This window comes from Phocoena phocoena, chromosome 1 (genome assembly GCF_963924675.1).
Source record: "Phocoena phocoena chromosome 1, mPhoPho1.1, whole genome shotgun sequence".
NCBI lineage: Eukaryota > Metazoa > Chordata > Mammalia > Artiodactyla > Phocoenidae > Phocoena > Phocoena phocoena.
Window position 1 is genome coordinate 85139594 of NC_089219.1, and position 10327 is coordinate 85149920.

Sequence of the window (10327 nt, forward strand, 5' to 3'; positions counted from 1 at the left end):
GTGTTACTGTCGATTTCCCCTTTTATGGCTGTTAGTATTTGCCTTATGTATTGAGGTGCTCCTATGTTGGGTGCATAAATATTTACAATCGTTATATCTTCTTCTTGGATCAATCCCTTGATCATTATGTAGTGTCCTTCTTTGTCTCTTCTAATAGTCTTTATTTTAAAGTCTATTTTATCTGAAATGAGAATTGCTACTCCAGCTTTCTTTTGGTTTCCATTTGCATGGAATATCTTTTTCCATCCCCTTACTTTCAGTCTGTATGTGTCTCTAGGTCTGAAGTGGGTCTCTTGTAGACAGCATATATATGGGTCTTGCTTTTGTATCCATTCAGCCAGTCTGTGTCTTTTGTTGGGAGCATTTAGTCCATTTACATTTAAGGTAATTCTCGATATGTATGTTCCTATTCCCATTTTCTTAATTGTTTTGGGTTCGTTATTGTAGGTCTTTTCCTTCTCTTGTGTTTCTTGCCTAGAGAAATTCCTTTAGCATTTGTTGTAAAGCTGGCTTGGTGGTGCTGAACTCTCTCAGCTTTTGCTTGTCTGTAAAGGTTTTAATTTCTCCATCAAATCTGAATGAGATCCTTGCTGGATAGAGTAATCTTGGTTGCTGGTTTTTCTGCTTCATCACTTTAAATATGTCCTGCCAGTCCCTTCTAGCTTGCAGAGTTTCTGCTGAAAGGTCAGCTGTTAGCCTTATGGGGATTCCCTTGTGTGTTATTTGTTGTTTTTCCCTTGCTGCTTTTAATATGTTTTCTTTGTATTTAATTTATGACAGTTTGATTAATATTTGTCTCGGTGTATTTCACCTTAGATTTATCCTGTCTGGGATTCTCTGTGCTTCCTGGACTTGATTAACTATTTCCTTTCCCATATTAGGGAAGTTTTCAACTATAATCTCTTCAAATATTTTCTCAGTCCCTTTCTTTTTCTCTTCGTCTTCTGGAAACCCTATAATTCGAATGTTGTTGTGTTTAATGTGTCCCAGAGGTCTCTGAGACTGTCCTCAGTTCTTTTCATTCTTTTTTCTTTATTCTACTCTGCAGTAGTTATTTCCACTATTTTATCTTTCAGGTCACTTATACATTCTTCTGCTTCAGTTATTCTGCTATTGATCCCATCTAGAGTATTTTTAATTTCATTTATTGTGTTGTTCATCATTGCTTGTTTCATCTTTAGTTCTTCTAGGTCCTTTTTAAATGTTTCTTGCATTTTCTCTATTCTATTTCCAAGATTTTGGATCATATTTACTACCATTATTCTGAATTCTTTTTCAGATAGACTGCCTATTTCCTCTTCATTTATTAGGTCTGGTGGGATTTTATCTTGCTCCTTCATCTGCTGTGTGTTTTTCTGTCTTCTCATTTTGCTTATCTTCCTGTGTTTGGGGTCTCCTTTTTGCAGGCTGCACGTTCGTAGTTCCCGTTGTTTTTGGTGTCTGTCCCCAGTGACTAATGTTGGTTCAGTGGGTTGTGTAGGCTTCCTGGTGGAGGGGACTACTGCCTGTGTTCTGGTGGATGAGGCTGGATCTTTCTTGTGGGCAGGTCCACGTCTGATGGTGTGTTTTGGGGTGTCTGTGGACTTATTATGATTTTAGGCAGCCTCTCTGCTAATTGGTGGGGTTGTGTTCCTGTCTTGCTAGTTGTTTGGCATAGGGTGTCCAGCACTGTAGCTTGCTGGTCGTTGAGTGAAGCTGGGTGTTGGTGTTGAGATGGAGATCTCTGGGAGATTTTCACTGTTTGATATTATGTGGAGCTTGGAGGTCTCTTGTGGACCAGTGTCCTGAAGTTGGCTCTCCCACCTCAGAGGCACAGCACTGACTCCTGGCTGCAGCACCCAGAGCCTTTCATCCACACGTCTCAGAATAAAAGGGAGAAAAAGTACAAAGAAAGAAAGGAAGGAGGGAGGGAAAGAAGGAAAGAAGGAAGGAACAAATGAAGAAAGAAAGAAAGAAAAAAAGAAAGAGAGAAAGAAAGGAACAAAGAAAGAAAGGAGAGAGGGAGGGAAGGAGGGAGCGATGAAGGCAGGAAGGAAGGAAAGAAAGAAAGAGGATAAAATAAAAAAGTAAGATAAAATAAAGTAGCTATTAAAATAAAAAATAATTATTAAGAAAAAAAAAAAATGGACAGATAGACCCCTAGGACAAATGGTGGAAGCAAAGCTATACAGACAAAATCTCACACAGACGCATACACATACACACTCACAAAAAGAGGAAAAGCGGAAAAAATAATAAATCTTGCTTTCAAAGTCCACCTCCTCAATTTGGGATGATTTGTTATCTATTCATGTATTCCACAGTTGCAAGATACATCAAGTTGATGGTGGAGCTTTAATCCGCTGCTTCTGAGGCTGCTGGGAGAGATTTCCCTTCCTCTTCTTTGTTAGCACAGCTCCCGGGGCTCAGCTTTGGATTTGGCTCCGCCTCTGCGTGTAGGTCACCGGAGGGTGTCTGTTCTTCACTCAGACAGGATGGGGTTAAAGGAGCAGCTGCTTCAGGGACTGTGGCTCACTCAGGCCGGAGGGTGGGAGGGGTGCGGATGAGGAAAGAGCCTGGGGCGGCTGGGGAAGTTGTTCCTGGATCACGTGACCCTGGTGATGGCGGGCTGCACAGGCTCCCAGGAGGGGCAGTGTGGATAGTGACCTGTGCTCTCACACAGGCTTCTTGGTGGCAGCAGCAGTGGCCTTAGCGTCTCATGCCCGGCTCTGGGGTCTGCACGGATAGCCGTGGCTTGTGCCCGTCTCTGGAGCTCCTTTAAGCAGCGGTCTTAATCCCCTCTCCTTGTGCACCAGGAAACAAAGAGGGAAGAAAAAGTTTCTTGCCTCATCGGCAGGTCCAGACTTTCCCTGGACTCCCTCCCCGCCAGTCGTGGTGCACTAACCCCCTGCAGGCTGTGTTCACGCCACCAATCCCAGTCCTCTCCCTGAGCTCCGACCGAAGCCGGAGCCTCAGCTCCCAGCCACACCCGCCCCGGCAGGTGAGCAGACAAGCCTCTCGGGCTGGTGAGTGCCCGTCGGCCCCGATCCTCTGTGCAGGAATCTCTCCGCTTTGCCCTTCACACCCCTGTAGCTGTGCTCTCCTCTGCGGCTCTGAAGCTTCCCCCCTGTGCCACCTGCAGTCTCTGCCTGTGAAGGCACTTCCTAGTGTGTGGAAACCTTTCCTCCTTCACAGCTCCTGCAGGTCCCATCCCTATTCTTTTGTCTCTATTCTTTTTTCTTTTGCCCTACCCAGGTACGTGGGGACTTTCTTGCCTTTTGGGAGGTCTGAGGTGTTCTGCCAGCATTCAGTAGGTGTTCTGTAGGAGTTTTCCACGTGTAGATGTATTTCTGTTTTATCTGTGGGGAGGAAGGTGATCTCCGCATCTTACTCTTCTGCCATCTTCCCAATCTCCCCTTTATTCATATTTTTAAACGTTAGTTTATTTTTCAGAGTTGGGCTCTCGGAAGTCTATGATTTAAAAAAAAAAATTCTTTGCCTCAAGAAACTGTTCAATATTTACAAAAAATATTCATAACAAAACCCTGAACTATCATTTTCTTCTGTATTTTAAAATATTGCCTGATCATTGCTGAAGTGTTTTTTTTAACATTTTTTAAAAAGTTATTTTGTTGTATGTAATACATTATTCAACCTTGACAAGAAAAAAAAAAAAGAAAGAAAAAAAAACCCATACTGTGGGTTTCTCAAATGCTATCTACTGCTGAAATGGGATAAATTTTCACCTCTCTTAAAAGTCATCTTTTCCTCTCACTATACACTGGGAAACTTCAGCTATTTCATGACTTTGTATTCCATCTCTATATTTTTGACTCATGATATTTGTACAGTTTCATTTTTTCATTAACATATTTACTCATTTACTCAGTCTTATAACACATAAAAAATAATTTTGGAATTACTTCATCCATATCACTACCAAAACAAACCTTACAAGAAAATTTCATAATTTTTTTTCAGTTCTCTTTATCCTTAGAGTGAATACCTCTGAGGATACAGAATACAGTATTCCAAAGTTACATGGATTAATTTTTTTCTTGTTATCTTTTCAGTGCTATATGAAATTAAATTTATCTGGTTCTGCTTGTCTTCAGTATGAGCTTTCTTTTCATCTCCATCTTTGTTGATTTATTTAATTTTATTTATTTATTTATTTTGCAAAATACATGGATCTAAATAAAAACTATAAAATATATACTCAGAGAAAACACAGTCACATCTGTACTCCTTCTACCTAATTCATGTGGTAATCAACTTCATTACTTTCTGGTTCATTACTCCTGTACTTGTTTTAGCTAAATTAAGCAATTATCTATATAGTCTCAATTCTTGTTACGTCTTAGCAGGAAGGTAGCATATTATATGTATGCATTCACGTCTTGCTTTTTCCATGTAATGGCATATCCTAGAAATTTCTCCTTGTTACCTTAAAGAAATCTCTATTGTTATTTCTATTTATTTGGTTTTTAGCAGCTACATAATCCTCCAGTGTGTGAATGTACCAGAGCATATTAAACTTTCTGTGTGGTATTTAAGTTTTCCAATTTTTTGTTAATGCCACAATGAGTAATCTTGTGCATACATTTATTTGTATTTTTGCGGGTTGCATCTTCAGACTAAATTCCTAGAAATGGGATTGCTGGGTCAAAGAGTACATGAAACAAAAATATAATTGTATAGCATAGGGAATTATAGCCATTTTCTTGTAATAACTTTTAATGGAGTATGATCTGCAAAAATACTGAATCACAATTCTGTATGCCTGAAATTAATATAATATTGTAAATCAACTATATTTCAATAAAAATACACATAATTATAAAAATTTTAAAGAGTACATGAACCTATAATTTTTATAAATAATAATAAATTCTTCTTCACTGTGGTTGTACCACTTTGTACTCCCATTAGTAATGTGTGAGAGTGTGCTTTTTCTCTACCCCTCTCAAACAGAGGCTATGGTCAATCTTTTGGCAGTAATTTGACAGGTAAAAAATGATACATCAGTGTATTTTATGTGTTTTTTTTCTCTTTATGACTGACATTGAACATTTTTAATCATATATTAAGGGGTCATTTGTTTATTATTCTGTATAAATATTTCATGACTTTGTCTATTTTTTTCTTTTTTTCCTGTTAGTCTCCATCTTTAAGAATTCCCTATGTATTAGGTCAGTTTTTCCTTTATAATCAGTATGCTATTTTCTTAGCCCTCAGTCATAAATATAGTTTCTTATGTAATCCTCTTCTGACACTGTCCAATAGAATTTTCTGCAGTGATGGACGTATTCTACATCAATGCAGTGACTGCTCACCACATGTAACCATTAAGCACTTGAAATGTGGCCAGTGCAACTGAGGAACTGGATTTTTAATTTAATTTTAATTAAGTTTAATTTAAATGGGCACATATGACTAATGGCTACCTTTTTGAGCAGCACAGCTTTAGATAGATAACTTAATTTTTTACCTTAAGAATTTATATATTAGGTGTGATATAAGTGTAAAGTAGCAGTCAGTTTTATATTTTTTCCCATGTGGACACTCAAATGGTCCAGTACCATTTATTAAAAAGACCCAGTCCTAAAGGTCATGTTGTAATAATTCAAGTAACCATAAATATAGTTTTGTTTCTGAATTGTACTGATCCACTAATCTATTTTTCAATCACACTAATATAATTAAAATGGCTTTATGTTAACCTTAACATATGCTAATATTAATATTCCTATTTTATTATCTATAAAATACTATTTTGGGCCCTTTAAGTTTTTACACAATTTCTGGAATTATATTGTCACTTTACACAATGTGGGAATTTTAATTGATACATCAACGTGCAGAGAATTGACATCTTAAAATATTGGATCTTGCTATCCATGAACATGGTATATCTTTCCATTTATCTAAGTTTTTTTTAATGTGATAATAATATTTGGTAGTTTTTCTATTAGAGATCTTGTGCACCATTTTAGGTGTATTCATAGATATTTAAAATATTTTCATGTTGTGTAAATAGTATGATTTTAAAATATTTCTTTTTTTCTACTTATTTTGTTGCTGGTAGATAGAAATACAGTTGATTGTTGTATATTAACCCTACATTTAGAAGCTTTGCCAAATCACTTACTAAGTTAACTTCTGTATCCATATATCTGTTTGTTTTTGCCTTTTTCAGTAAACACAAACATGTCATATATGAATAATAAAAGTTTATTTTCTCTTTCCAGTCCTTAGTTTTTACCTCTCTTTCTTGATTTATTTCATTGGCTAGGACCCTCTGTATTGTTGCTTAGAAGTGGCAATAGCCATTTTAGGGAATTTTTTTCTAAATTTATCATTAAGTACAGTATTTGCTGCAATTATTTGTAGATAGCCTTTATCAAACTTTAAAAAAAAGCATCCTTCTATCTCTAGTATATAAAAGCTTTAATTATAAATAAAATTTGAATTTTATCAATAATTTTTCACTACCTATTGAAATGATCTTGATATTTTGCTCCTTTGTTCTTTTAATGAGGTGAAGTATATTGACTAATATCTTAATATTTCATTTTATACAATTTCAAACTTACTAGAAAGTTATAAGAACAATCCTAGAAAGTCTTTATACCCTTTAACCAGATTCACCAATTGTTTACATTTTTCTGAATTCATTTTATTAATCCTTTTCTCTCACTCTCACTTACTCTAAAATGTATACACTTTTTTTTCTGAACAATTTGAGAGTAAGCTGGAGATATCATAACCCTTTATCACTAAAATCTTCAGTGTTATTTCCCAAGAATAAAGATGTTCTCATATATAATCAAACAAACTTAACAATGCACATTTCTCCAAATAATGACTTGTTTTATTTATTTATTTAAGAATAAATGAATTGCATTTAGTTCAAGCCTTTTTGGTATATTTTCTTGACCTTGATATGTTTTAAGAATTCCTACTAGTTTAGTTTGTAAAATATTCCACAATTGAGGTTTGTCTAATATTTTCCCATGATTAGATTCGTGCTATGCATTTTTGCTGAGAATACTTCAGAAGTAATATTGTGTCCTCAGTGCACCAGGAGATAGATGATGTTAGTCTGTCCCCATAATGATGATACTAACTTTGATCACTTGGTTAAAGTTGAATCTGTCAGATTTTTCCACTGTAAAGTTAGAAATACATTGATTGATTTTTTTACTATTAAGCAAAATATGTATTCCTGTAAAAAGTCTAACATGGTGGTAATATATTATTGTCTTTTGTATACATTGCTGAGTTTGACATACTAATATTATGTTAAGATATTTAATTCATGTTCGTAACAAAGCTTGGCTGGTAATTTCTTTTTTTCTCAAGTTTTGCATTAAGATTATGCTGGCCTCAAAGATTAGTTGGAATTTGTTCTTTCTTATTTTTGAAAAAAGTTTTATAGACAGGATTCTGACTTCATTTTCTGTAAATTTCCAGTGTTGGGAGCAAGAAAGTGTTCATAATATTTATTGATTATCTTTTAATATTTTGTAGGATCTATTATAATGTCCCTCCTTTCATTCCTAATATTGGTATTTTGTTCCTTTCACTCTTTTTTTTTTTTTTTTTTGGTTAGTCTTACTAAGTATTTACCAATTTGTGGCTTTAATAATACTAGCTTTGGTTTTGCTGATTTTATCTGTTATGTGTTTTCTATTTCATTAAATTCTGATCTTTATTATTCCCCTCACTCTACTTTATTTAGGTTTAAATTGCTGCTCTTTTGCTAACTTCTTCAGATGGATACATATACATTATTGATTTTCAGGCTTTTTCTTCACATATGTACTTTAAAGGCTAACTTTTTTTTCTCTGAAGATGTCTTTAGTCCTATACCACAAATTTTATATATTCTTTCTTCATTATATTTTAACTCAAAATATATTTTAATATATTATTGATAATTCTTATTTTACTTATGTGTTATTTAATTTTCAAAATTTAGGAGATTTTCTAGTTATTTTTCTATTTATTGATTTCAAACTCAAATCTACTGTAGTCAGAAAACACACTCTGTATTATTTCAATTATTTGAAATATGTTGAGACTTGCTTTCTGTATATGTAGTCCAGCATATGAAAATTTGGGGAAATACTCCAAGTCCACTCATGTATATTGTTTACTCAGATGCAGTGCTCTATATTGTCAATTAGGACTAAGTCAAGCTTTTTTTCAAGTATTCTCTATTTTTACTGATTTTTTTCCTGCTTTATCTGTAACTTTTGAGAAATTATGCATTAAAAATCTTTCACTATGGTCATGGATTCATGTATATATTAAATGTTTCAGTGTTTGCTTTATAAACTATGTAATTAGGTATGTACAAATTTAAAATTATTATATACTCTTGGTGGATTGACCCTTTTATCATTATGAAATGACCCTCTTTACCTCCAGTAATGCTTCCTGTCTTAAAATCTATTATATCTAATATTGACTTAGTAATATAAAGTTTATGTTAGTCGCTGTTTAAATGTTACACTGTTTTCTCTTTTACTTAACTTTCCAATATTCTATGTGTCTTTAAGTTTTTCTCTTGTAAGCAGCATGTAACTGCCAGTAATTGCATATTCTGGTAATTTTTGACTCTTAACTGGAGAGTTTAATAACCTTATTACTAATTTAATTACATATTGATACATTTAGGTTTAAATATACTATCTTAATATTTTATTTCTCTCACTTCTTTTAGCTTTCCTTTTTCTCTCCCTTTCTAACTTCTTTTGGGTTCATCAAGTAATTTTCATTACATTTCCTACTTTTGTGTTATTCTTGTCATGTATTTTGATTAAATACCACCACAGTATATTATTATTGATCTTCTTTTCCTTTTTCCTTTCTTTGCAGTACGCAGGCCTCTCACTGTTGTGGCCTCTCCCATTGTGAAGCATAGGCTCTGGACGCACAGGCTCAGCAGCCATGGCTCACAGGCACAGCCGCTCTGCGGCATGTGGGATCTTCCTGGACTGGGGCACGAACCCATATCCCCTGCATCGGCAGGCGGACTCTCAACCACTGTGCCACCAGGGAAGCCCCTTTGCCCTCATTTTTTATAGGTATTTCCACTAAAAGGAGACTTCTAATATAGCAATCTGTTTTTTAGCATTTAAATTTTTCATACAGGTCTCTTCTGGCTTCTACTTTTTTGCTTAAGAAGTAAGTTAAGAATTGTAGAATTGTTACTTTGAAGGTAATTTGTCTTTTTTTCCCTCTATTTCTAAGATTTTTCCCTTTGCCATTACTTTTTATAAATTTTACTATAATGTGCTTGAGTGTAGTTTTATTTGTCTTCATCCTGTTGCTGTCTTCTAGTGTTTCTTGAATCTGTGGCTTAATATCTTTCATCAGTTTTGGATAATTTGGGGCCTTTATTCTGGTTTTTCTTCAGTCTTAAAAGTCTGTGCATCACATATATAAATTCTCTATGTATTAGATGCCTCTTATTCTCTTTTCTATGTTCTCAATACTTTTGAATATTTTTTTACTGATTTATCTATCAGAATCACTAATATTCTTTCTTGTGCTTCTTTGGTAGCCAGTTAGTGAGGAAGTTGATCACCTTAATGTAATCAGGGACTAAGCTAATTGTAACTGGTTTTAGTCTTGGTCTTCTAGTTTGCTATTATCCCTAGTATATACTCCTTCAGGAGGCTTAACTAAATACCTAGAAGATTTGATGTAGTCAAATCTTGCTAGATTTTGAACTCCATTTTTAATCTCCAAACAGCACTGTAATTCTCTGCCTTTTTGCACTCTTTGCATCTGTCTGCTTTTAGCTTCTGAGTCTTTCCACCCACACTGCATATGCACTAACAAATGACTCGAAGGGAAAAGCTGCCAAGAATAACACACTTAACTAGTTTTCCTCCTCTCTGGAACCCAGGGTCTCCAAGTTTTTGTTGCCTTGATTGCTTTCTGGTGTGTTCCAACAATTTAAAAATCATATCCAGCTTTTATTTTTGCTCTCAGTGGGAGGGTGGTCTGCTACAAACTAGTTCTTCCTAGCTGGAGTATGAAATTCTAGATATTTTTATAAATCTATGTTAATGATGACTCCTTCATGTAACTTTTTTCTTATCATCTCATCAGAAATAATTTCTTCCTCCACTAAATTCCTGTGAATATAGTGATTAGTAGGATAGAATCTGGAGCCATTTGAATCAACCTTCACCATGACTTTGGACAAGTTATCCAACTTTTTTTCTCTTAGTTTTCTCATTTATAAGATGCAGATAAAATGTGTACTTATATCACAGTGTTGTTACAAAGATTAAATATGATGGTATATGTAAAACACACAGTAAGCATT